This window comes from Zonotrichia albicollis, chromosome 2 (assembly GCF_047830755.1).
Source record: "Zonotrichia albicollis isolate bZonAlb1 chromosome 2, bZonAlb1.hap1, whole genome shotgun sequence".
NCBI lineage: Eukaryota > Metazoa > Chordata > Aves > Passeriformes > Passerellidae > Zonotrichia > Zonotrichia albicollis.
Genome location: NC_133820.1, coordinates 130,780 through 158,241, shown reverse-complemented (window position 1 = coordinate 158,241; position 27,462 = coordinate 130,780). Strand labels below are relative to the sequence as shown.

The 27,462-nt window shown below is 46.3% G+C and overlaps 2 long non-coding RNA genes across 3 annotated transcripts; both read left to right on the top strand.

Annotated features, from left to right (window-relative positions):
- Positions 1-830: 830 nt before the first annotated feature.
- Positions 831-6,920, top strand: LOC141725678 (uncharacterized). Of its 2 annotated transcripts, XR_012577366.1 has the most exons (5): positions 831-1,530; positions 1,921-2,013; positions 2,162-4,124; positions 5,327-5,533; positions 6,650-6,920. It is a non-coding gene; the product is annotated as an uncharacterized LOC141725678 (long non-coding RNA). The 2 variants fall into 2 exon arrangements; XR_012577365.1 differs by having other exon boundaries at positions 832-1,530; positions 5,327-6,920.
- A 16,317-nt stretch (positions 6,921-23,237) lies between these two features.
- On the top strand, positions 23,238-26,606 carry LOC141725677 (uncharacterized). The gene is made up of 3 exons (XR_012577364.1): positions 23,238-24,199; positions 24,297-25,470; positions 25,548-26,606. It is a non-coding gene; the product is annotated as an uncharacterized LOC141725677 (long non-coding RNA).
- The last annotated feature ends 856 nt before the right edge of the window (positions 26,607-27,462 follow it).

The following is a 27,462-nucleotide window of genomic DNA, read 5'->3' as shown; positions in this document are numbered from 1 at the left end:
TGATGTGTGGTGTTTGATGTCCCCCTGTTTGTCACGTTCTGTGTCACGGGTGTCTGCACACATATGGGTGCCGGAGCTGTTCTGCCCTGCCGCATGGCCAGCTGCAATGGGACAAGCCCTGGGGAGTGTAAATTTGTAATGGGGGCTGTACTTGGGCTCTAGATGCTATTCCTAGATGGACCTAAGGTGTTTGCAGCTTGTGAGTTATCCTGGTGGTGTTTGACACGTGTTCTAACTTTCTTTCAGGTGCAGATGCATTGCATCCATGGCAGAGGGTCAGAGTTAGCAGGTGCCGGGCCTTCCTAGGAGCAGGGTGAGTAGCAGACTGGTGGGGTTTTGGCCGATGGGGTGCCAAGATCAGGCACTGATGTTTGGTTCTCTTTAATCTAGCTGTCTGAGAGACACCAGCCCGGTGACAGCAGGACCTTCCCAGCTGACGAGGTGGCCTTTCTTTGCACGTGGCACGGACTGGCATCGCCAGATGTCTGAGAGATAAGTAGAGGGCTATGACCCACAGAGGGGATGAAGGCAGGGTGCTGGTTTGGGAATTACTGGGAGGGGTTTTTGAGTCCAATTTGGCGGTGGGGGGGTGTCCATGAAGTGGCCCCTTAGGCCCCATAAAAGCAAAGTCTCACCTTTGATCACAGTGCTGAGGTGTTCAGGGCAGAGCAGTCCCGGTGTGTCTGGTGTCACTTGTCTGCTGTGCATTATGTGTTGTTTGTGTATCTCCTGTCTTTTACCTTAGCACTTTGAGGGGCCTGTCAGAAACCTTGGCATCATTGTTAGCATCTGTGATCTCTGCATTCCTTGGCCTGGCACCCAGGCCAGAGATGCGATTCTGATACCTGTCTGAGCTCCCCAGTCAAAAGTTCTCTCTTTGGAAGCATCCAGTCAGATGTCTTGTCAGGTCTTGTTCTGAGCTGTACGGACAGCTGTGCCCCACCTGGATCCATTATGGTGGATTAGGGCTTGAAAGAATGTGAGGGCAGGCAGAGGATTCTGACCATAGGATTCCTAGGTATCCATCTTTACTGTTCTTGGAATCAATCATTCAGTTAGCATCTTCTTCCTGCAGTGTTCTCTGAGCCTCATCAGCTCACCGTCAGTTTGAACTCAGTCATCTCCTTTTGCATGCTCTCAGTCCTTGCAGCCATTTTCCTTGCCAAGAGATTTCTGTTCCTGTTGTGTCCCCGTTGTGTGTCCTGTCCTGTCTGTCCTGTGTCACGGGTGTCAGCACACATTTGTGCCGGGGCTGCTCTGCCCTGCCGCATAGCCTGGTGCGATAGGAGAGGGCCCGGGGACTTGGAATGTGTAATGTGGGGTGTAGTTGGACTCCAGATGGGATTTGTAGATGGACACAGGACATCTGGAGCTCTTAAGGTATCCTGCCTCCCTTTGACTTTTGTCCTGACTTGGTTTCAGATGCACCTCCTCAGGTGACTGCAGTGGTTCTCTCGGTTCTATCTTCTCAAAGGATGTAGGTCTCAAGAATTCATCTTCCAGAAGTTATCTCCAGTCCTGGCTTGTGTTGTATGTACCTGTGGTGGCTTATGTTGTATGTACCTATACCATGTGTATCTATGTTGGATTATACGGTGTGTACTCACATTCTGTGTACCTATGTTGGCTTGTACTGTGTGTACTTACACAGCATGTAAGTGCGTTACCCTTTATTGTGTATACTTACACCCTGTGTACACTTGCAGTGTTTGCCTCAGCTGATACTGTCTGTACTTACATTGTGCCACTTATGATCGCAGCTGCCCTGCCCTGGCACGTAGTCACAGTTAGGTAGAACAGTTATAAAAGCTTTACTGTTCATCTGTCTTTTGTGGGATTTTGGGTAGATAATTTATTGGTCCAGAGTGGGGACAAGTCCTAGCTGTCAGCCACTCGTTGACCCTTCCTGTTGTCTCACAGGTCCCCTAGGCTGCTGATTTCCCCAGGGTCTGCCATTTACTTCAAGGAGCAGCAGCCAGAAGATGTGTCACAGCACGTTCTTCAGCGTCTCAGGTAAGGGCCGCAGTGAGCGTGTAAGTGGCAAGAGTGTGTCAGTGTGTGTGAGAGCACGTGGCTGTGTCTGTCTGTGTCTGCTCGTCTCTGCATGTGTGGGCACATGCTGACTGGATTTAACCTTGTGTGTATGACTTTTGCTTTTCAGGTTTTGCAACTCATTTTTAAAGTTAGAATAAAAAATCCTCAGCCGGGTTATATTGTATGTACTGACATGGAATGTACCCATGTTGGCTTAAAACCCAGTAAAACAGACGAAGATGGGTAAGAAAAAACCCAGAAAAAAACCCCAACAAGATGGGCAAGAAAAAAACCCAGAAAAGAACCCGAAGACGGGCAAGAAGAAACCCAGAAAAAAAACCCGAAGATGGGCATGAAGAGACCCAGGAAAAACCCCCAAGATGGGCAAGAAAAACCCAGAGAAAACCCAGAAAAACAATTCCAAGGAGGGCAAGAAAAGACCCAGAAAACACCCAGAAAAAATCGCAACCAAAGTATAAATATATAAATGTCTTTCAAATATATAGAGAATTGTTAAATTATTTAAAATACAAAGTAACATAAATGAATATCTGCATAGAGGATCCATAATACAAGTAATACTGTATATATCTTATTATAGTGTATTATAGGAAATAGATATAAATAAATTTATATCAATTTTATGTTTATCATATCTATAATTTGTTATATATTACACCATATTGATATAAGTTTTTTAAAGCAGTTTAACATAAAGGGGGGTTTTGTTTTTTATTTGGCAAAAGCAGGGGTTTTAGTACAAAAATGATAGATACAAATAATATAAAGGTAGAAATCTAAGTATAGAAAGAGATCATAAATAGGTAAAGGCTAATATAAAATTAAAAATCTAAGATAAAATAAGTTGTAGCAGTACCTATGGTACATAATTTAAAAAATAATTTATTTCTATTATTTGAATAGGACACATATTATATATCATGATTAATATAATGCTTAAATATAAACTATAAATATAAATGGGAATATAGTCATGCAAGCTATAAATATAAAAATATTTCAATATAGTTTAAAAGCATAGAGCTTTTTTGTATTTTTAGTTAGTATGGGAATTTTATTTTAAATAATTAAAATTACATTTCTATCATGCTTTTAACATAGAAATATACAATAAATATAGAAAGATATTTTTAAAACCACAAAATATAAATAAAAAGAAACAGTAGGAATAGACAGAATATATTTTATAAATTACATGCTACATCAATGTCCACTATAAATATGCATGTGAATATAAATACGAAAAATAGGACTATCAAATTGGTTTTAATAGGATTTTAAAGCAAGGCGGTTTGTTTGGTTCTGGTCGGGTAAGAGGCAGGTTTTTGGCATTTATTTCAGAGCAGTTTTTGTCTGGGGTCGCCCCTGTTCTTTTTTGCCGCGGTCGCTGCCCGCAGCCCCGAGGCGCGCTGCGCCCCCGTCTGGGGCGGGCGGCAGTGCTGCCTCCTTGTGGGCAGAGCGCGGTACTGCAGCCGTGCGCCGGCAGGCAGCCGAGAGGCCGCCATGCTGGGAGTGGCGTGTCGCGGGTGTCTCGGACTTTTCGTTGACCTTCTCGAGATGGCGGGGAAGTGGAGGACCCCGGTGGGTGTAAGTGAACTGCCTGCATGGAACACCGACGTCATGGCGGCCCCGACGGATTTTTCTGCGGCGTTTGAAGCGTATCCGATACATGCTGTGGGCTCAGCGTTGCCGCGGGCGGGCATATTTCTGCGGGTTTGTGACAGGCATCTGGGTTAACCTGGCCTGTCTGCGCCGGGGTCCTCTCATGCCCGCTCTCCCGCCCTCAGTGAGCCGAGCCGGGCTGAACTGTTCCGAAGAGCCGAGTGTGGCCGAAAATAACCGCGTTTAGCTTAAGAGACCAGGATAGCCAAGTGTAGCTGACATTAGCCGCGTTAGGACAAAGAGCCGCGTGAGACCGAGGTTGGCCAGTAGCCGGGAGTGGCCTGGTGGCTCCTGAAATTCCACGATAGGCAGGATGGTTCCCAGACCCAAGCTGGCCCCAGTGCCAAGTCGGGCTGACGTGATAGCGCCTCGTGGCTCCTGCAGTGTGCCATCCAGAAGCGGGGCAGGTGAGTTTTGTTTGCCAGGGAAAAGGGCCGTGGTTTGTGGGGGGGGGGCTGTGGCTGGGGGTGGCCGGCTGGCTCCTGAAATTCTTTGGTATGCAGGGTGGTTCCCAGACCCAAGGTGGCACCAGTGCCAAGTCAAAACTTCACTTGTCCTAGTTTAGATTTCTGATGTGGAGGAGCAGAAGTGCCACCTGATATGGAATTTGGTGCTCTCTGTGGAGTGACATCCTGTAAAATTTCTGTCCCAGAAATTCTGTCACGATGGCTCTGCTCCATAAAGAATGACACGGCCTGATTGTCAGCAATTTTTGCTTCTGCAATAGTGTAAAAATGCTAAAATTTGAACACTGCCTATAATTTCAAAAGAAAATATTTTAAAACTTGAAGTGATAGCTAAAATTAGGCCTGAAAGGTAGCAAGAGCAGGTAGCAAGAATATTTCTCCCTGTTTGTAGATATACTTTTCATTCAAAAATTTGCTGATGGAGAGATTGTTTCATGTATTTAGTGACCTTTAGAGATGTATTCCCCTAGTGTTTTGAGTTGATAGAATCATGGAATAATTCAGGTTGGAAGGGGCTCTAAAGATCACCTCATTCCAAGCCTGCTGCCGTGGGCAGGGACGTGGTTCCATAGAGCAGGTTGCTCTGAGCCTGATGCCAGAGCACCAATGGGCCTGGAACACTTCCAGGGATGGGGCAGCCCCAGCATCTGTGAGCAAGCTGTGCCAGCCAGGTGCCAGAGGAGGAAGAAAGCCCTTCCCACGTGGAGCAGAGGCTGCTGCAGCTTCGCGTAGCCTCGTGTCACCGAGCGTGTGAGACAGAAGAGCCCTTCCCGTGGAGGGGTATCGGCGCTGACGGATCTTTTTTGGGAGAAGCGGAGCAATGGAACGCCAGAGCAGCCTTCAGTTCTTCTGGCAGAGCTGGGAACAGCTTGAAGCAGGAGCAGAGCTGGCCTGGTGCCTGCCAGCTCTGCAGGCAGTGGGGATGGAGAAGCTGCAGTTACCTGTCTGCTTGGCTGAGTCTTTAAAAAGGAGGCACTTTTCTGTAGTTCCTTTTCTATAAGCATTACGTGAAAGTTCCCCCTAGAAGTCCAAAGGCAGCTGTTTTCTTAGCAGGAGGAAGTCAGGAGGAGGCAAAGCGGGCAAAGACATCAGATAAGTCGGGATAAAATTCTTGGCTAACCTGTTTTTTCCCCTTCCTCCAGACAGCCAGTTCTGAAGCACTGAGCAGAGATCTGCCCGGGAGGAAGAGCAGAGCCAATCTCTGAGAGCTGACGCGCGAGCTGTGGTGAGGACAGCTGCTCCCTGCCTGCAGCCTGCCTTGGTGTGGGAGCTGCCGAGCTGCCATTCCTGTGGTGGGAGTGTTTCTCCTCTCATTGAGCCAAGCCAGAGACCTGCTAGGGAAGGAGCAGGTAAGGTTTAAGTACCGAGATCTCCCCAGTAAGAAGTGAGGTGACAAAAGGAAATGGCCTCAAGTTGCAGCAGGGAAGGCTTAGATTGGCTTTGAGGACCAATTTCTTCACTGAAAGGGTGGTCAGGCATAGGAGCAGGCTGCCCAGGGCAGTCCCCATTGCTGGAGACATTTAAAGCATGGCAAGGTGTGGTGTTTCGGGACCTGATTGGGGTGGGGGCTTGGCAGTGCTGGGGCAGCAGCCGGGCTCGATGACCTTAGAAGGCTTTTGCAGCCTAAAGGACGCTATGGTTCTGGAAAGCCTCGACCCCTGTGGCTCTAACACAGCACCTGGATGCTGACGGAAGGAGGCTGGTGATAGAGCCTGGAGGTCCCTGTCCCACGGGGAGGGAGAGGACAAGGCAGTGTCGCCTGCAGGGAGGGTCTCGTCCCCAGAGGGCAGTCAGCGACTCCATCCCTGCCCGGGGCTCTGGGTGCAGCCTCGGGGTGGACACCTGCCCTCAGGTTTCCCTCTGGGCACCCGGGAAGGGAACCGGGTCCATCCGTGTGGCAGCTGCAGGGCCTGCAGGCTTTGGGGCTTTGCAGCTGTGTGCCTTGTCACAGGGTGGCAGGGACGTGACGCTGCCTGGGCACGCTGCTGGCCTGGGATCCTTGCTGCTTTCCTCCTTATCCCATATGGATTTAGCAGCAATCTTCTTCTATCTTTTCTTTAAAACTGTCCTTGGGAGAGTGCAAAGAGAGGGTAATCAGTTATGTCAAAGCCTACATATTTTACCTGTTGGCACTTAAGAGAAAAGACAAAAGCCTGCTTGGCATCCTTCTGCCTGGAAGTGATTGTGACCCAGGGAAGTGAGGAAGGGGCTGGCCGAGGTCACTGAGGCTCTGAGATGGAGGTGAGTTTGCATCCCAGTTTATTGGAACGGAGGCTCATCAGAAGTTTCCTCGGCTGTCTAAGGCACAGAGCCCTGGAGCCCAGTAAGCCTGAGCTGCTGCATGCTTGCTGTGAGCCTTGGGGTGAGCGTGCATCGTTGCAGGCTTGGGATGGATTGAAATGTGCTGAGGAAACCGGAGGGAGGGAGGGAAATGCTCTGTTAACATGTGCCAATTCTTCTGTCAGACTCATCACGGCAGGACGGCGTGAAGGCTGAAAGCGTAAGATGTGGAGGGAAGCAGAGAATCTGACAGGAGCATCGAACGCGCGAGCGCACGAATTTTGCTTTTTGCTTGGATGTAAACTCAGGAGTTGAAAGGAATTTGGGAGTGAGAAGGGACATTTCAGAAGGTGAAGAAGAAAAAGAAGTTGTTGTTGTTGTTACAGGCCTGGCAAAATCTTTTGTTCTAGCTAATAAAAGAAGTTAGTTTAAATAAAAAAAAGAAAAAAAAAAGTAGTTTTTCTTTACCTGACTATTATATTCATTGGTGGTATATGGTGTGTTGTTTAATTTCTTGGTATGATTAACTCAGTGTAAGTTGTTTTTTGAGTGAACTAACTTTCTGGATGGGTTGGTTTGTATTTGAGACAGGATTGATTTCAATAGGTTTCTTTCATAGACTTGTGATAGGTATTACTGGGGTTTTGGCTTTGTTTACTGTATGCATAAACATACAGCTTTGGTTGGGCCAGCTGGGCTGCCAGAGTTTGTGGGTGTGAATTTATTCGATGGCTTTGGTTAAATGCAGTGTTTAATTTTTGAAAGGTTTTTCAATGTAGTGGTTTTAAGGTGGTTTTTAGAATTGATTGTATGGTTTGATGTTGTTTATAGTTGCTGTCCGGTAAGGGATGTGGTGTGAGTACTTGAACCTTATGGTTTTGGTTTTCCTAAGTTCCGTTTTCTTTCTGGTTCGATAGGTTTTTTTAGTTTTATTTTTGGTGACAGGGGTATTCACGTGGTGGGTGAAAAAACATAGGCAATATGTTTTTTAATTTGGGTAGTGATATTTTTTAGTATTTTAACAGTTTAGATTTTTTATTTTTATGCTTTGAATTAGTTTTCTTTTAATTTTAAATTAAGTTTTATAGATTATTGGTTTTTATTTGTGCATTAGCATAATGGTAGAGCTTTGGGGGCTTCTTTTAGTACTGTTTAGTTTTGAGTCTAGTGAGTTGGTTTGATTTAATTTTTAGTGGGTGTTTGTTTTTCTTAGCAGTTGTGTCATTTTCAAGGTGTATTTGAGGTTTTTGGGGTTTTTGAGATATTGGTTTAGGAGGACGTTTATGATGAGCATGTGCGCAGGTTTTGGGCTAGTTGAAGTGGGATTTAAAATTTATTTTGGGTTAGGTTTATTTGAGTGTTTATGAGGGTTCAGTGTTGTGGGATGTTTGTTCCGTTAGTAATAAAAATAGGTTTTGTTTTGATGTGCTGCGATGGGATGAGCGTGTGCTGCGTGCCGGTGCTGACAAAGGTACGGTATTGTTGTGGCTCTGAAGTGACGGGTTAATGAATTCATATGGTTTAATATAGAGATGGAAATAGAAATAAATATACATTTAAAAAGAAATATAACATTAGAGTGGTAAACATAAATATAGAGAACAGATACATATATAAAACTATAATTCATGGTATGGAATTGTAAGATATTATCACATAGATAAATGATAGTCTATTATATATATGCACAAAGATATATAAATATAGATTGTAAATATAAAAATACTTAAATATAGTTAAATTGGGGGTTTTATTAGGTTGTAGACCTGTTTTTATTAATAAATCATATAAATAGAAAAAAATAAAAATTCAGATACAAATATATAGGGAAATACAAATATCTATAAATATTGATATTAAATAAATCCAAGTAAAAGAAATATACAATACAGAAATTTTCTATCTATGCTTATATTAGAGGGCATTCTCCCTAAGATATATATAATATCTATGAATATAATGAATAAAAATTATCAATCTAAATATGATTATAATTTTGAAAGATAAAGTTACTTGTTAAATTTTAAATGTGGTTGAAATAAAGAAGTGTCCTTGGTTTTTATTTGGTTAGAGGCAGGAGTTTTATTTTAAATAATAGAAGTGTTATAGAAATGTGAATCTTAAGATAGAAATAGATAATAAATATATAAAGGGAGATTGCTAAACTATGACTACAAATTGAACTATAAATATAGGTAAGTAATATGAAGAGTTGTAGTATAGAATATAAATAACATGATACGGCAATATAAATTATAAATGGGAATATAAATATAAAAATAGGTAAGTATAGTTTAAAAGAAAGGGAATTTTTTGGCTTTTATTTAAGTAGAGGCAGGGGTTTTATTTTAAATAAGTGTTACAGAAGTAAAAATCTTGACGCAGAAATATATAGTCAATGTATAAAAATATGTATAAAAATATATAACTGCTCGCATCAGATGTAATATAGAATATAAATTTATGTACAAATTGAGATTGATAAAGATAAATGTATAAGTAAGCAATATACATTAATGTACATTATAAATGCAAATAGGAATATAAAAATCAGACATAAGGATAAAACCTATTTAAATATTGTTTGAAAGAAAGGGTTGGGGTTTTTTTTATTCTTACTGGGTTAGAGGCAGGGTTTTTATTTTAAATGATATGAATGTAGATATTATTGGTATATATTTCTCAATATTGAGATATACAATCAAGATATAAATATAGATATAAACACAAAATATAAGTAAATAGAGATAATAGGAAGAGATGTAATGGAGAATACAAATAACAGCATACGTAAGTATACATTTTAAATGTAAATGTGAATATGGACCTGAAAAACAGAATTTTAAAAAATATTGAAATACAGTTGAGAAGAAAGGGTTTTCTTTTTGGCTTTAACGTGGGTGGAGGCAGGGGTTTTATTTTAAATAATGGAAGTGCTACAGAAGTAAAAATCCTCACACAGAAAGATATAATAAATATATAAAGATCTGAAGAAAAATACGAAAAAAAAATAGAAGTAATAGGAAGAGTTGTAACATAGAATATAAATTTATAAATAAATGGGAAAATAGAAATGCAAAATCGAACACACATCAGTATAGAATTTAAATATAAATGTGGATCTAAATTTGAAAAATATTATTTAAAAAAAAATTAAATACAGTTGAAATGAAAGGGGTTTGTATTTGGCATGTATGGGTGGACGCAGGGGTTTTATTTTGAATCCTGCAAGTGTTAGAGAAGTAAAAATCCTAAGAGAAATGTATACTTCCAATGTAAAAATAGGTATATTTCGAGCGGGGCCGAATTGTTCGGTAGAGGCGAAGAGCCGAGTGTTGCCGAAAAGAGCCGACTTGAGCCGAAGAGCCGAGTGTGGCCGAACAGAGGCGACTTGAGCCGAAGAGCCGAGTGTGGCCGAACAGAGCCGACTTGAGCCGAAGAGCCGAGTGTGGCCGAAAACATCCGAGTTTACACTAAGAGCCGATGATAGCCGACTGGAATCGATAGCCGAGGGTAGCCGACACTGGCCGCATTTAGACAATGCGCCGAGTGTGACCGAGTTTAGCCCAAGCGTGCCGAGTTGGGCCGAAGAGCCGAACTGAAACGAGTTTAGACCAAGAGCCGAACCAAGCCGAATTGAGCCGAGTTTCTTTAAACAGAACCGAAGGACGCCGCAGCGCTCTCCCTGCAGGTCTCCGGGGCACACGGCAGGGGGCGCTGTATAAAGTAAGTATAAAATATCCACTCTCTATAGGAAGGAATAAAAGCTCTATGTCACGTGCAGCAGTAGAAAATTTCAGGCTCCCAGGGAATAAATAGTTTTCTTTAAATCATTTTCGTTTTGGAGGTTTTTTTTACTCCCAGGTAGCCCGAAAGTTTCTAGTGCTGCTTTTTTATTCTAAAGCTAGAAAGGAAAACCAAGATCAGAAATAGAAAAAAGGGAAGGGAAGGAAAGGAAAGGAATCAGGACCACAAGAGGGAAGGGAAGGGGTGAAAAGCAGAGTGAAAAAGGAAAAAAGAGTTGGAGCGAAAAAGAGAGGGCATTCGGGAGGAGCGTTGCTGCCTCAGGTCCTTCCCCGCCCTGGGGCGAAGGACCCGTTTGATGCCCGGGAGGGACTGCAGCTCCCGGTGGCGGAGGACGAAGCAGTGGCTGTCAGCCCGAGACTACAACTCCCGGCATGCCCTGCTGCCGGCGAGGCGTGTGACGCAACGGCTGACGCGGCACCGGAGTGGCTGGCGTGCCAGGCGGCCGCGCGGGGCTGTGCGCGGGCAGCCCCCGGCGCCTCTCCCGCGCGGGATGGCGCTGCGGCGGCGACGCCGGAGGGGCGAAACCTCCGTCTGGCCGCCCGCACGGAGCTGAGCAGCGCGGAAGGGGCGTCGGTCCGGTTCTTCGGCCTTACTGAGCGGTAGCGATGGCGGAGGGCGAGGCGGTGCTTTGCTGCCGCGGGCCGGGAGCTGCAGGAGCCGCCCCGGGCGAGCGGCGCCGGGCGCTCCCGCGGTCCCGGTGGGGCGGCTGCCCTCAGGCTGGCGGAGGCGCAGCAGCCCCCGAGCTGCAGCCGTCTCCCTCGGGCTGCTGCCGGTGCTGCGGGCGGAGGCGGCTCCGCCGCGTGTTGGGCGTTGCGAGCAGAGAGCGCTGCGATATCGCCGGAATGACTGGGCTGCTGCCTGCGCTAGTGCTCGAGGCTCTTTCTGCCATGCAAACGGATGGAGCGGCGCTGAGCGGTAAAGCCAGAGATGGCCGGGAGAATGCCCAGCGCAGGGAGCAGGCGGGCTGTATCCTTCCGATGGCACAGGTGCGATCTGCAAACTCATCCCCTTCTGCCCCTGCCCTCCCCAGCCCCAGGGAAAGTGCTTTCCAGCATTGTCGGGCTTCTGAAAGACAAAACTTGTGATTTGACACTAGCATCCAGAAAAGCTTTCTGTCTAGATTAGCAAATGCCTAAATTGTTCTTGGTTACATCCCATGACCAGTTTTAGGCAGTGACTTTATACTGCTTTTAGGATTTTCTTGTACCAAGGTGAGAAAATAGGCAGGTCTGATAGTGGTTTCACTTTTTTTCTACTTCACGTTCCATGAGATTCTTTTATCCAAGCACTTGTTTTAAAATTGTACTGTAGGCGTTTATGGTTCACTTTTTTTTTCTTTGCAGCACCCGTGACTTTTTTTTTTTCTGTAAATTGGTAGTAAATATAGCTGAGTAAAATGACCTTGGTTTTCTTCTTTCTTTTTCAACTGAGTTGTTTTTATTAAAAATCCTATTTGAATATGTAGAAAAAGTGGGTGTGTCCTGTAATATATCCTAGCTTTTCTTGTTTACAGGGTACTCAGAAAATATGTCTCCCTTAGAGTCCCACAGAAACGTTCTCAGTGCGATCTCTGTCAAGGTATGCATTTACAAATAAGTGATCCCTTTAGATATTTGACTGTGTACCTTTTCCTGTAATTCAGAGCTTGCGTTCCGTGGCTTTTATGATAAACCTATAAAACATGTAAAAATGGTTTTGCACGTCTTAATTGTTGCAGGCAGCACTAAGTGGATTTAGAGCCTGTTCTTGACCAGACAAAGGGAAAAAGTGTGACTTTGATGCTGAACTTGTCATTTTTCATTGGACTTGTCTTTAATTATTCAGGAATAGAGAGAACTAGAAAAAGAGAGAAATAGAATTGGTTATTGAGCACTCCTCAAATGCTCACCGTGATTCAGTGCAGAGCCGAAGTGAAGGGTGATGGAACAGAGCTCTGTGCTTTAGAAGGAAATAAATTTAAACCTGACCTCCACACAGTGTCTCACTAACTTCTGTTGTTTTAAAATACCAAATACGTTTAGGAAGTGTTGGAAGTTAGTATTTTGGGAAAGAAAAGGCAGTTCCACAGAACATTGCATTTAACAGAGGCTCTCGGAACGATTCATGTTGTAACTGCTGTCACTGCAATCGGTTGGTGGTTCAGCCTTGAAATGTGCACTTGCCCTTCTATAAAGCACTGTTTTGTTTGCCTTTCAGTGCTATGAGTCTTGATAAATTGGAGAAGAGCCCAAGAGAAATTTTTCCTCCCTTGGTATAAAAGGTAGGAAGTGACTTTTTTTGGTTTGGTTCTTTTTCTTTATTATTTTCTGGAAATAAAAGTAATTAAGTATAGGTACGACTGGTTTGTTTCTTCCAGTAGCAGGTGATAATAATAGTAGTAGTAATAGTAAAAATAATAATAGAAATAATAATAGTAACGTAATACTACTTAAACTGTCTTTATCCATTGAACTGGCCATTTCAAATCAAAACTTGTAAACACAAATCCAACCATCATCCTTGTAGAATCTTTCACAGCAGTGGGCTAAAGATCCTGGTTTTGTTGACAGGATTTATCGGTTCTGGAAGAACAAGAGGGAAGTACAAGCCTAACTACTTCTAGCTCACAGACCCGCCCAGTGAATACAGCTTTGTATTTTGATGGGCTTGTGATGACTTTGAAATCAATTGCTCATTACAGTAAAAAAAAAAAAAAATGTTTTTTTGAACGTGACAGCAGAAATAACTTTCAGTACCAACTTAATAATAATAGATTGCCAATTTAAGTTAAAAATTCATGCTATACTATCAAAATTTAAAGGTAAAATATTATGTATTAGGTGATGGTATAAAGTGTATGTTCTAATGTGTAGGATGTATGCAAAGATACATACATACCTGAAAGTCCTTAGAGGAAACAAATTTTTATGTCTGCTGTTTGACTGTTTATCATACAATATTTGGTTTTATTTCCCAGGGATCGGTGAATTTTAACTTTGGAGTCCTCTATGCTAAGGATGCTCGGCTTACAGATGATGAAATGTTCAGTAATGGTGAGTTTTTCACCTTCTCTTTAGTTGCTATGCTGATCTGAATAAGAAAAAAACAAAAGCTAGAGAAAAAAAAAGGATGGTTTATTATTTTTTACGCTGTTATGTTTGTTTCCTCAGTATTTGCTGCAGCTCTGCTTACCCAAACTTTGGGTTCCTTCTGTCCCACTGGGAGTCGCCCGATTTGGTTGCATCTGGTGAAACTCACCCTGAGACCTTGGAGAACCAGCTCAAACTACGTGAGAGCCATTTGCAGTTCTCTGCAGACACCTGGAGAATGGGTGATGCTTCTGAGGATCTGGCAAGTGTGCTTCTATCAAAACTCAGTCTGTGAAATTTCTGGGGAAAACCCTTCTGTGTACCGAAGGGTTCAAACTCTGGTGAGGATCCAGTTATCAGGTGCTCACCTGGATGGTTCCAGCTCTTAAAGCGAACACTTGTACTCTTGCCCTGTAGTTTATATCTATCGTATTTTTGTTATTTTGCAAGATTTTACGGCTTTGCAAAATATTGTGCATTTGACTCTTTGGAACCTGTCAGATCGTTCTTTGGTGCAGCACCACCTCATGGGACACTTGGCTGCTGTCCTGAAGGGGTTGGTCGTAAATCCTGGAGGGTTTATAAGTCTTCTGTCCCCAGGGAGCTATCGTGCTTTGTTTGCTTTTGTTCTGTTTGTTAGGCGCTGCTTCTCATTGGAAGTATGAATTTCAAACTACCCTGTTCTTTTTTTAACTGTTTTCCTGGTTCTCTCCCTACGGCAGGGAAAGACTCTCGTGTCCTTGTCGTCAGGCTCGGTGCTGTCCAAGAAGATACAGAGACTAAAAAAATCATAAGAAGCAAAATATGACTGCAGGGAAAACAAGCTGGAGAGAACAAAAGGTGGTATTGTTATCCTTACCCTCTATTAGAAACATCCACTGTGCTTTGATGTGGTAGCTGCCAGGGGCTTGTCAGCTCTTTGTAGGCAGGTGTGGGTGTTCACTTGTAGGTTTTTTCTCTGGACAAGTCAATTCAATCTTTGCTAAGCTTATATTTGCAGATTACTGTCTAGCACAGTCCAGCATGACATTTTTGAATGTTGTAAAAATACCATGTTACTTGGAAATTGCTAATGATGAGAAGCCTTAGGGAAAAAGAAGATTTCAGGGTTGGAAGATGTGAGAAGAATTTTGTGGGGATATTAGACTGAAATAAAGCGCACTTGAAGCTGGACTGGCACGCTGGCAGATCCCCTATTAAAGAGTAGTGCTTAAATTAGCCTGGGGGTTGCCCATTGTTTCTGTAGAAATCAATGTTTCCTGGTATTCAGAAGTAAGCTGCTTTGAAAAGCTGGAAGGTGCAGTATAGTGACAATCCCCGTGCTTTGGATTAAAAGTAGATTTCAGAAGGGTGATAGGCTTTTGTCTTTTCCTAGAAGTCGATGTAATCCTATCGAGGAGTTTTTAATTCTGTGTTGCCATGTCATCCCTCAGAGCCCTGTCGTACTAATCGTCATACAGATACAAAACAAAAAATCAGACCCTGTCCCAGCCACTTGGAGCCCAGAACACGATTTCCTCGGGCTGCCATTTGTGCGCCATCGGTACTCACCACGGAAGCGAGCCGGGGATGTTGCAGCTGTTGGGAACAAACCGCTTCTCGTCACACAGAAATGGAATTCGGACGACGCCTCGGCCAGCCCCTCTCTGCCGTCGTCTCCTGAATCTGCAGCAGAGCAGTTGCAGTCCGTCCGGGTACGTGTAATCCAGCTCCTGACGATCTGAGCACACGGAGCAGCGCTCAGCTGCCGTGGGGGCTCAGGGAAGGCAGAGTGTGCATTGTCATCTTCCTGAACCTACAGACCAATCAAAGTGAGAAGCCACAGGTTGGAAATCACTCGCATATATGCTAAATAAAACTTGCAGATTTATTTAAGAATTGTTTCTGCTTGTTCTTTTTTGTGCTTCTGTGCTTAGAAAACATCCCTATAAAATCAGTTCAGTTCATCAGTTGAACCTTTGTTTGCAGACCCTCACTGAGCAGAATTTGTTGCAGACTCAGTGCACGCTGCGCTGGAGTGTGAGGAGCTCAGTGCACTGCCGGGAGTGTGAGGAGCTCATGTGTGCTACTTTTTGCTTTAGGACGCTCTAAGGTATTTATTCCTTTTGGGATACATGATGAGAATTCCCAAGAGAGGTAGTTATAAGGTATGACATCGGGAAAAAAGCCTGTGTGGTTGGAATGTTGTTGCTGTCAAAAGTTAATTTTTTCTTAGCCAGTAGTTAGCTTTTTGCTTTATTTTTGTGGCATCAGTATTTTATTGTTTAAAAAATTGCTTCAAAATAACTTCAGTGGTCGACCAGCAGTACCTAGTTCAGATTTGCCTATTTGCTTGTAGCTAAAATGTTCACACCTTGTTTATCCTTCTATTTAAGAAACTGCTGCCCAGCCAACTAATAACTGAATATCTATCTGTCTGGGACATGGGGACAGGATTTAGGTAATGTCTTTTTTCCAGAAAAAAGTTCCAGTGTAGTTTCTAAACAGAGGAAAAGAGCGTGAAAACTCGGGGCTCTGATGCCATTGGGGCACTCCAAGGTCCCCAGGAGAGGGAGCCCCACTGGGGTGCAGGAGCAGGTGTGTTCTCATGTAATATAGAATAAACTATAAATATAAATAGGAAAATTATAAATGTAAAATATTTTTTAAATAGTTAAGTAAAGCGGGGGTTTATTTGTCAATAGGCAGTGTTTTGATTATCCAAATTATAAGTACAAATCATATAAAGGTAGAAATCTAAGTATAGATATATGTCATAAATACATATAAAGTTTAAAAACAGAAGAAAAAATTAGTTGTAGCAGTAGATATGATACATAATACGAATAATAATAATTTAAATACATTTCTAGAATTTTAAATATATTAGATCTAATTATTAATATAATGCATCAAAAGAAACTATAAATATGAATGTGAATATTATTATAGAAAGTATAAAAATATTTCAATCTCGTTTAAAAGAAGGTGGATTTTTGTATTTATTTGGTTAGCGACGAGGTTTTTATTTTGAATAATAGAAGTATTATAGAAGTATAAATCTAAATATAGAAATATACAATCTATAGAGAAAGATATTTGTAAAAACACGAGCGAACGACGCCTCCTTCGGCCGAATGGAACGAGCTCAGCCGAAGCAAGGCGAGACCGGCCGAACCTGACGGCCTCGAGCGAACCGAGGCCAGGCTTGCGAGGCTGCCTGAACGGAGCCGAGCTCAGGCGAACCGAGCCCGCTGCTCTCGTGCGCGCTAATTAGCGCGAGTGCGGTCACCGCCTAATGAGCCCCTGTGCCGCCCCGCGCTCCCGGTCGTGTCCGTGCGATGGGCGGGCCGCCGGCGGGACGCGGCAGCAGGAGAGCCCCGAGCCGGGCGCGTTTAACGTGAGGCGGCGCCGCTTGCCCGCCCTCAGGGAGCCGAGCCGAGCCGAGGCGCGCCGAACGCATGGAGAGCGGCTCCGAGTTCGGCCGAAGCGAGCCGAGCACACAGAGCGACTCCGAGTTCGGCCGAAGCGAGCCGAGGCGCGCCGAAGAGGCGAATGCAGCCGAATGCGGCCGAAGAGAGCCGAGTTTAGCCACAGAGCCGATTCGAGCCGAGTGTCTCCGGAGCGAGCCGAGCTCCGCCGAGCGCAGCATCCCGGGCAGGGCGAGGCGCCGGGCCGGGCTCGGGGTGCAGCCGGGGGTCTGTGAGGCTTCCCCGCCTGTCTCTCTCTCTACCCCTCCTTCCTTCTCAACGTATTCGCCTTCTCTCGCTCCCTTTCCCCCATTCTCTCTCCCCCCACAAGCCCGGCTCCTACCTGTCCTGTCCCTAGCCCGCTACTCCCTTCTGTTCCCCCTGTCTCCGTCCTCTGTCCACCCTCCCTCCTCCACCCTCCCTCTTCCCCCTTCCCGGGTTTCCCTTCCCGTGCAGCTTTCCTCCACAGCCCGACCCCCTCGCCGCCCTTTCTCATGCACTGCTCTCTTCCCGTGCCCCCTTTCCGTCTTCGCCGCGCAGCCGCGGGGCTCGGGGTGCCGGAGAATAAAGGCCCGAGGGCCGGAGCCCGGCGTCCCTCGGCCCTTGCAGGAGTCCCCGCACGGGGCCGGAGGCTCTCGGCGGATCCCCCCGTGCCGGTCAAATGCCCCGCCGGACAGCGCCGGAGCTGCGGCTTTCCCGGCACGGCGCCGAGAGCGGCCCCCGCTCTGTGCCGCGCCGTGCCCGCCGTCTGTGCCGCTCCCTCTCGCTGCCCCTGGCCCGGGACAGCGAGGCTGGGGAGGAACCTCGGCCTTTCTGGGGGCCGCCCCACTTTCTTGTTGCAGCAGAATCCCTTTCTGCGGGGATGGACGTGTGCAAAGGGCTTGGAGGAAGCGCTGCGCTGCTGTCCGGGGCAGTCGGACTCGTTCTGTGCCTTCTTTGGGGCTCAGGGAAAGGGGGTGAAGACTCGGGGCTCTGATGCCGTTGGGGCACCCCGCGGTCCCCAGGAGCGGGAGCCCCACTGCGGTGCAGGAGCAGGCGGGGGGCGGGCGAGGGGCGTCACGCTGGGGGCCGTGCCCCAGAGGGACCCAAAGCTGCCACCAAATTCAGGGAGGGGTGGGTGTAGAATGCTAAAACCTGTCAAGGTATTCGTTTTTATAGGTCTTGGTAAAGAATAGGAATTTGTCTCTAAATTCATCTGGGGAGAAACCCTCTCTATCCACTCATTGTTTACAGGAATGCAGAAAACTCCGAGTGGAGATGGGTAGCAGTTTTGAAGATAGTGCCCTAGCGTTTTTATCTAGGAATGGACCGAGCTGTGCCCCGAAACCATCAGAACAGCTGCAGGAGCTGGAGGCAATAGAAAGGGCTCTCTGGCACCTTCTGCCTCCGTTCTCTGCCAGTCCCCAAATCGTGTCGCAGTCCCGGAAGAGGCGCTTGTCATCCAGAGTGCCAAATAAAGACCTGTAAATTCCCAGCTCTGCCTTGTGTTTCATGTGGTTTTTTTACTTCATATTTATGTCATTACAGAAAGCAAGGAAAGAAGAAATGTGACTGGTTCCCACTATTGTTGTGTGAAGGCTTTTTTAAAAGGCTGGTGTATTTGTATTCTCTTTCTCCACTCCAAGCTTGACTTTTCCCATTTTTCGACGTCTGCTGCATTGGGTGTCCCAAGGGGTCTTAGGAGTTGGCGCTGATCCTGCTTTTTCTGAGGGTTAATCAAAGTGTGCTAGCAGAATGATAGTTTTCTGCACTGGAAAGCTTTCCCTCAATGCCATCAGTGCACGGACGTGTTTGAATTGTGGAACCAGACGGACTAAGGAAAGCCAAGGCCCGTAGCGGATTTCTGTTTGCTCTGTCTGTGAGAAGCGGGCTGTGTGCTGCACAGGGAGAGGCGCTGTTGGAGTGGCATCGGCGCCAGGTGTGAGTGTGAGGATGATGAGGGGCTCGGAGCAGCCCAGGTGTGAGTGTGAGGATGATGAGGGGCTCGGAGCAGCCCAGGTGTGAGTGTGAGGATGATGAGGGGCTCGGAGCAGCCCAGGTGTGAGGATGATGGGGCTCGGAGCAGCCCAGGTGTGAGCTGTGAGGATGATGAGGGGGTGGCTCTTGCCGGGGCAGTTTTAACGGGGGGAGAGTTTGCCTCTGTACATTTTTGCATGGAGCTGCTGAGTGGAGGGGTTTGTGCCGAGGGACGAATCTTTGTGCCGGGGAGCAGCAGCAGAGCAGGTGAGCCCGTGTGGGTTTGGAGCGGGGAATTTTGTCCTTCCCCTTTGCAATTTCATCTTGCCAGTCCCTCCCCGCTTCCCCAGGAGCAGAAATGGAGCTTATGAGGACGAAAGGGATTAAGGAGGAGGAAGCAGCTCCTCTTCTTTTATTGTCTGCGTTTGAACTGAGGGGATCCCTCTTCACTTGTGGTTTTAAGGGCGTTGATTGCAGGAAAAGCTGCCTTTTCCAGGCTGTTGGGGGTATCCCGGGGGTGACAGGGAATCCCTGCGTTCTATTTGAAGGGGAATGGGAAAAGTATTCTTGTGGTGTTATGGGTTTGGTTTGAAGGCAGCCACCCCATTTTCATCACCCTAGGGTTGAAATGGAGGGGGCAGCCGTGGTGTCCCTCCTTTTCAAGGCTTTGAATGGAGGTGGAAATGGCCCTTTGCCATCAGTCGAAGGCTTTCATTTGAGGAGCGCCCCTTCTTTTGTGCTCTCGTAGGGGACGAACGTGAAGGGGAGAGGACACTTCTTTGCCCTTGTTGAAGGGAGGCGAGCCCCGCCTGCGGCGTCAGTTTCGGGCTTCGGTTGCGGGAAGCTGCAGCTGTGGCAGCGTTTGCAGGGCTGCAATGGGGCCGTGCCGCTGCATGGGAGGGCGCTTGTGGTGGCCGCGGCCCGGGCCGGAACGTTGCCGCTCGGGAGCGGCGCTGGCACGGCCCGGGCAGCTGCCGGGGCGCACGGGGGATTTGGCGCGGCCGGGCCGGCCAAGGGCGGCGGTGGCGGAGCCGCGCCGGTGCGAGCCGAGGGAGCCGCGCCGGGCCGGCCAAGGGCGGCAGAGGCGGCGCGGGCGGTGCCGCGGCGGCCCGGGCGGTGCCGGCCGCTCCGGCCGCTCCGGGCGCGGGGCTCGGGCGCCGCCGCCGGCCCCGCCGGGCAGGGGCAGCGGGCGCGGCTCTCCGGGCCGGCGCCGGCCCCGCGTGCCGGAGGAGCCGCCGGAGGAGCCGGTCTCCTGGCGGGAGCCGCGCTCCGTCCGGGGCCGGCAGCGAGCGCGGGCTTCGGCTGCTCGCAGTGCTGGGGCAGTGCCGCGGTTCGGAGGCGCTTTTTCGGCATTGATTGCATCGCTGTGTTCGGTTTGCAGCGGGGGTACGCTAAGGGCTACGGTTCTTCCTGAGTGCTGCGGTTCTCGGTGCCGGTGGGGATGATAAAGGTTCGTTTCGGATTGGGTTTCGTAGTCGGATATGGTTTTTTTGCCGGGGTATTATGTTTAGAAAGGCGCGCAATGGTTTTTACGGGTCGTAGCGCGAAGCAGCGGTTCGGATTTTAATTCTGTTGAGGTGGCTTTTATTGGCGTGAGCGGGTAGTGTTTGTTTCGGTGGGCTTTTGAGGTAGCGTCGTGTCGTTCATAGCAGCGGGTTTTTAATCTCGAGAATTGCATGTGTGTTTATCGTCTTCCAGGGCTTTTATTTATTTGGTTGGTTTGATTGTAGTGTATGTTTTATGGTTGCGGGTAATTTGGGAGACATTGTTTATGGTTACGTTTGTCTTTAGTCTTTGTGTTTGTTTCTAGGTGTTATTTTTATTTTGATATCTTGAGGCACTATGGGTTTATTCCGTTGGGAATAATATTTTTGTTGAAAATGAAAGTTTATTCGGTTTTGGGGCTTTTTTTGTTGTTGGTTTTTTTTTATTATTTTTGTTGTTGTTGTTGTTCTTTCATGTATTTGATTGTTGTTCATCGGTTTTATTTTGGGAATCTGGGTATTTATATGGTGGATCTTTTCAAGTAGTATTGAGTAGTTGTTTTCTTAGTTTTTAGACCTTGAGATTTTTTCTATTTCGTTAAGTAGTTCGGCTGTTATTTTTACAGAGGATTGGTTATTCTTTGAGTTAGTGTAGAGGTAGAATTTTGTTTATTTTTTTTTAGTAACCTTCAGGGTCAGTGGCACTGTTTGGAGTTTAGTAGGTTGGTTTGATTTCGTTTTTTAGTAGTTGTAATTTGCTGTGCGTGTTTCTATAGGGTTTTCTTTTATCTTGGTTCCATTTTTCGGATATGATGAGAATTTGTTATTGAAAAGAGTGTTTTGTGGTTTTTTGGCTGGCAGATTTTTGGCTGTTGGAGGTATCTTGATGTTTTTCGAAGATATTGCTGGCAATTCAATGCTCTTTGTATTGTAATTTTATTTAGGAATTGGATTTCTAATGTAATATTATAACTACATTTAAACAAAACAGATGTGTGGAAATGGGAATAAACCTCTCTTGTTTTTATATATTTGATCTTTTTTTAAAATTTTACTTGTAACATAAGTTATTATATATTACAATAAGATATTATCTTTTTTAATTAGAGTATTGTGTATATTTATAGATATGTAGATAGAGAATATAAATATAGACACAACCCAACTCAAATATAAATATAGAAATGTGTTTCAAATATATGCAGGTATACATAAAATTTTTAAATAATTGTAAATATAAAATAACATCAATTGATACTACGCATAATACAAGTAATACTGTATATGTCTTATTTATTATATTATAGGAAATAGATATAAAATAGATATATCAATTGATGTACTATACTTATAAAACAAATTATAGATATGATAATTATAATTATTAAAGTATTTATCAAGTAGTTGAAAATAAAGGATGGTTTTGTTTTTCATTTGGCAAAAGCAGGGGTTTTAGTATAAAAATTATAAATACAAATAATATAAAGGTAGAAGTCTAAGTATATAAATATATCATAAATAGCTAAAGATTAATATAAAAATTAAAAATAAAGGAAAAAACAAGGTTTAGCAGTAGATATGATACGTAATTTAAAAAATAATTTATCTCTATTATTTGAACAGGATACATATTATATATATTTTAAATATAATGCATCAATATAAACTAGAAATATAAATGTGTATATAGTCATGCAAGCTATAAATATAACAATATTTCAGTATAGTTTAAAAGAAGGGTTTTCTGGTATTTATTTAGTTAGAATTGGATTTTTTTTAAATAATAAAAGTGTTTTAGAAATGTAGTTTTAAGCTATAGAAGAACTATATAAGAACTATACAATTAATAGAGAAAGATATTTATAAAAACACAGGGAAATACATATAAACAATAGGAATAGACAGAATATATTGTATAAATTACATGCTACATCAATGTTCACTATAAATATGCGTGTGACTATAAATATGAAAAATAGAAATAAAACTTTTATTTAAACATGGCTTTAAATCAAGGGGGCTTGTTTGACTCTTGCTCGATAGGAGGCAGGTTTCTGGCATTTATTTCAGAGCAGTTTTTGTCTGGGGTCGCCCCTGTTCTTTTTTGCCGCCGTCGCTGCCCGCAGCCCCGAGGCGCGCTGCGCCCCCGGCTGGGGCGGGCGGCAGTGCTGCCTCCTTGTGGGCAGAGCGCGGTACTGCAGCCGTGAGCCGGCAGGCAGCCGAGAGGCCGCCACGTTGGGAGTGGCGTGTCGCGGGTGTCTCGGACTGGCTTGACCTTCTCAAAATGGCGGCCAAAAAGGCGGAGAAAATAGCACACCCCGGTGAGTCTGCCCCCCTGTGTCCAAAGGGCGGTACTGCACCCCCCGAGCCAGCGCCTTGCCTCTCGCCGCTGGGTGCCGGGGGCGGCGGAAGGACGCGGCTGCCGAGCGAAGGAAGTGCGAGGGGCGGGAGCGAGCGGCATCGGAAGAGGGCTGCAGCCCCCGGGCCCGCGCCCGCCACGCTCCAGGCGCTGGGAGCGACCGCGGGCCGGACAATCCCGGCGGGGCGGCCCCGGGCAGGCGGCGCAGGAGGCGGAGCGGGGCCGTGGCTCTCGCCGCCGTCGCTGCCGCCAGCTTTGGAAGGTCGGGCCGGGCGCCCGTCCCGTCCCGCCGGCTCCCGGTCTCTGTAAACTCCTCTGTGGCTTCGCAGGTCCGTGCTGGAGAGTGGGAGAAAGGGCCCTGCTGGTTGCCGTGTCCTCGGTGGGCAGCGAGCTCTGACCTTGGCAGGATGGGCTGCTGAGTAATGGAACAATGGGGATGCGCTTTTATGTATTTAGTGACCTTTACAGATTTCTCCCCCTGCTTCAGGTGAGCGTGCATCATTGCAGGCTTGGGATTGAGTGAAATGCGCTGAGGAAACCGGCTCTGGGGAGGGAAATGCTCTGTTAACATGTGCCTGTTCTTCTGTCAGACTCATCACAGCAGGACAGCATGAAGACTGAAAGTGTAAGAAGATGTGGAGGGAAAGAGAGAATCTGACAGGAGCATCGAACACACGAGTGCACGAATTTTGCTTTTGGCTTGGATTTAAACTCAGAAGTTGTAAGGAATTTAGGAATGAGAAGGGACATTTCAGAAGGAGAAGGAGTTGTTGTTACAGTCCTGGCAAAATCTCTTGTTCTAGCTAATAAAAGAAGTTATTTTAAATAAAAAAAATTTAAAATGTGGAGGTTTTTTCCTTGACTATTATATTAATTGGTGGTATATGGTGTGTTGTTTTATTTCTTGGTATTATTAACTCTGTGTAAATTGTTTTTTGAGTGAAGCTAACTTTCTGGATGGGTTGGTTTGTATTTGAGGTAGGTTTCAATAGGTTTCTTTCATAGACTTCTCATAGGTATTACTGGGATTTTGGTATTGTTTACTGTATGTATAAACATACAGATTTGGTAGGGCCAGTTGGGCTGCTGGAGTTTTGGGTGTGAATTTATTAGATAGCTTTGGTTAAATACAGAATAATTATGTAAGTTAACAGCAAATGACCCAATTTATCTAGCTATGCTACCTAACCACAAAGTTTTATGTCTTACCAGTTTTCTGTTGTTCTGCTCCAAGTAGCTGTTGCAAAAAAGAAAGCACTGTTATTTTTGTGAAGAGTTTTCTTCTATAACAAGCCCTTTACTCCCCTTGAATCTGAGTGGCCAAACAGCTGCAGCTGTTCTGAGGGCTTTTACACCTGGGAGGATTTGCCCCCTCCCTTTTCCTGGGTGCCATGGGAACGAGAGGCGGGCACCATCGGGGGTATATTAACCCCAGCCTTGGCCGAGGGGCTTCATTCCCTCTCTGGGGTGTGCTGGGGTAGGAGTTCTCCTCTCATTTCAGTGAAAAGGCTCTTTCAGCTCATCTCAGCTTGTTTCCAGCAGGTGTTTCTGGGCATCTAAAGCAGCAGAGGCTTGGAAGAGACTGTGAAGAAAACAGCATGGAATACAGGGAGTATGTAGGTTCACAATTTTGGGTTTTGTGTTTAGGGGTGTTAAAGCACCTTTGTAATTTCTGGTTTTGTTCTTGGTTTGTTTTTTATGGTTTTTAGGAGGAGCACGCCTTTCAGAGATTCCAGGTTGTGTCAAGGACAACACTTTTTGCAGCAGATTGATTGTGTAACAGGAGGGATCTGCCCAGTGTCCAAGATGATGTTTGAGATTGAGGCTTCAGGTGAGTTGAGGATTGTGAGTGGGAGAGGGAGGGTGAGCAGGTATCCAGTTAGGAGTTCTTGGGAGGGGGTTTGCAGGCAGCAGGGTGAGAAAGGGTGTTTATTTGTTTATTTGAGGGCCCCCCTCCCCACAAGGCTTCTAGCAGAGGCATTCCCATGTCTTAGAGCACACAGAGTCATCCAGTGCACTCACAGGAATGCCATTTAACTTTGCCTTTCTCTAACCCAGGTGCCAGCCCTAATAAAGGCCACAGCCTTGGAATCAGGATGAAGCTGGAGCCTGAGGGAGCCAGGCACACTCAGGAGAGGGCAAGTAGCTGACTGGCTGGGATTTGGCCCGCATAACTCTGGACTCATTCTTTGGTTTTGGTTTTCTTTATTGTAGCTGACCGAGAGGCTCACAGGCCATCACGAGGCTCTCTGAAGCAGACTCATTTCAGGTGCAACGTGGATTCCCGTCGCCAATCATCCAAAAGATAAGTTGGGAGCCACGGCCTGGAGATGGGGGCGTAGCAGGTTGGGAGTTCTTGGGACAGATTTAAAAATTAGCGGAGGGAAAAGCAAACTTGTCCAAGGGCCTCTTAGGACAGCTAAAGGGAGAGGCTCTACTTTTGATGGCAGCTTTCAGGCGGGCAGTGCAGAACAGCTCTGGTTTGTGTCGTGGTTTCCGGTGTGCCGTGTTCCCTAGTGTGTCTTTGGGGTCCCTTTTGCCTTCTTCCCTCGAGGCCCTCACCACAAGCATGATGTGTGGTGTTTGATGTCCCCCTGTTTGTCACGTTCTGTGTCACGGGTGTCTGCACACATATGGGTGCCGGAGCTGTTCTGCCCTGCCGCATGGCCAGCTGCAATGGGACAAGCCCTGGGGAGTGTAAATTTGTAATGGGGGCTGTACTTGGGCTCTAGATGCTATTCCTAGATGGACCTAAGGTGTTTGCAGCTTGTGAGTTATCCTGGTGGTGTTTGACACATGTTCTGACTTTCTTTCAGGTGCAGATGCATTGCATCCATGGCAGAGGGTCAGAGTTAGCAGGTGCCGGGCCTTCCTAGGAGCAGGGTGAGTAGCAGACTGGTGGGGTTTTGGCCGATGGGGTGCCAAGATCAGGCACTGATGTTTGGTTCTCTTTACTCTAGCTGTCTGAGAGACACCAGCCCGGTGACAGCAGGACCTTCCCAGCTGACGAGGTGGCCTTTCTTTGCACCTGGCACGGACCGGCATCGCCAGATGTCTGAGAGATAAGTAGAGGGCTATGACCCACAGAGGGGATGAAGGCAGGGTGCTGGTTTGGGAATTACTGGGAGGGGTTTTTGAGTCCAATTTGGCGGTGGGGGGGTGTCCATGAAGTGGCCCCTTAGGCCCCATGAAAGCCAAGTCTCACTTTTGATCACAGTGCTGAGGTGTTCAGGGCAGAGCAGTCCCGGTGTGTCTGGTGTCACTTGTCTGCTGTGCATTATGTGTTGTTTGTGTATCTCCTGTCTTTTACCTTAGCACTTTGAGGGGCCTGTCAGAAACCTTGGCATCATTGTTAGCATCTGTGATCTCTGCATTCCTTGGCCTGGCACCCAGGCCATAGAACTTTTGACTCGGGAGCTCAGGCAGGCATCAGACTCTTCTCTCTTTGGAAGCATCCAGTCAGATGTCTTGTCAGGTCTTGTTCTGAGCTGTACGGACAGCTGTGCCCCACCTGGATCCATTATGGTGGATTAGGGCTTGAAAGAATGTGAGGGCAGGCAGAGGATTCTGACCATAGGATTCCTAGGCATCCATCTTTACTGTTCTTGGAATCAATCATTCAGTTAGCATCTTCTTCCTGCAGTGTTCTCTGAGCCTCATCAGCTCACCGTCAGTTTGAACTCAGTCATCTCCTTTTGCATGCTCTCAGTCCTTGCAGCCATTTTCCTTGCCAAGAGATTTCTGTTCCTGTTGTGTCCCCGTTGTGTGTCCTGTCCTGTCTGTCCTGTGTCACGGGTGTCAGCACACATTTGTGCCGGGGCTGCTCTGCCCTGCCGCATAGCCTGGTGCGATAGGAGAGGGCCCGGGGACTTGGAATGTGTAATGTGGGGTGTAGTTGGACTCTAGATGGGATTTGTAGATGGACACAGGACATCTGGAGCTCTTAAGTTGTCCTGCAACAGTGTGACTCTTGTCCTAACGTTTTTTTCAGATTCAGATGAATTAAATCTGGGCCAGAGGGCCCCAACCTCTGTGAGGGGATTCCCCCGAGCAGGTGAGGCCCCATTTGTCTGTGGAGCAGAAGTGTACATGGTGACTCTGTTAGAGCTCACTTCTTTGTCTTTCTTTTTAGGAAGTGAATCTGGATAGCAGCAGTCAAGGTGAGCCATGGAGAGAAGTGATTGTTATTGCTCAGCTCTCAAGGAGAAGAATTTTTTCAGCAGCTTGATCATGTCACAAGAGGGATCTGCCCAGTGTCAAGGATGATGTTTGAGATTGAGGCTTCAGGTGAGTTGAGGATTGTGAGTGGGAGAGGGAGGGTGAGCAGGTATCCAGTTAGGAGTTCTTGGGAGGGGGTTTGCAGGCAGCAGGGTGAGAAAGGGTGTTTATTTGTTTATTTGAGGGCCCCCCCCACAAGGCTTCTAGCAGAGGCATTCCCATGTCTTAGAGCACACAGAGTCATCCAGTGCACTCACAGGAATGCCATTTAACTTTGCCTTTCTCTAACCCAGGTGCCAGCCCTAATAAAGGCCACAGCCTTGGAATCAGGATGAAGCTGGAGCCTGAGGGAGCCAGGCACACTCAGGAGAGGGCAAGTAGCTGACTGGCTGGGATTTGGCCCGCATAACTCTGGACTCATTCTTTGGTTTTGGTTTTCTTTATTGTAGCTGACCGAGAGGCTCACAGGCCATCACGAGGCTCTCTGAAGCAGACTCATTTCAGGTGCAACGTGGATTCCCGTCGCCGATCATCCAAAAGATAAGTTGGGAGCCACGGCCTGGAGATGGGGACGTAGCAGGTTGGGAGTTCTTGGGACAGATTTAAAAATTAGCGGAGGGAAAAGCAAACTTGTCCAAGGGCCTCTTAGGACAGCTA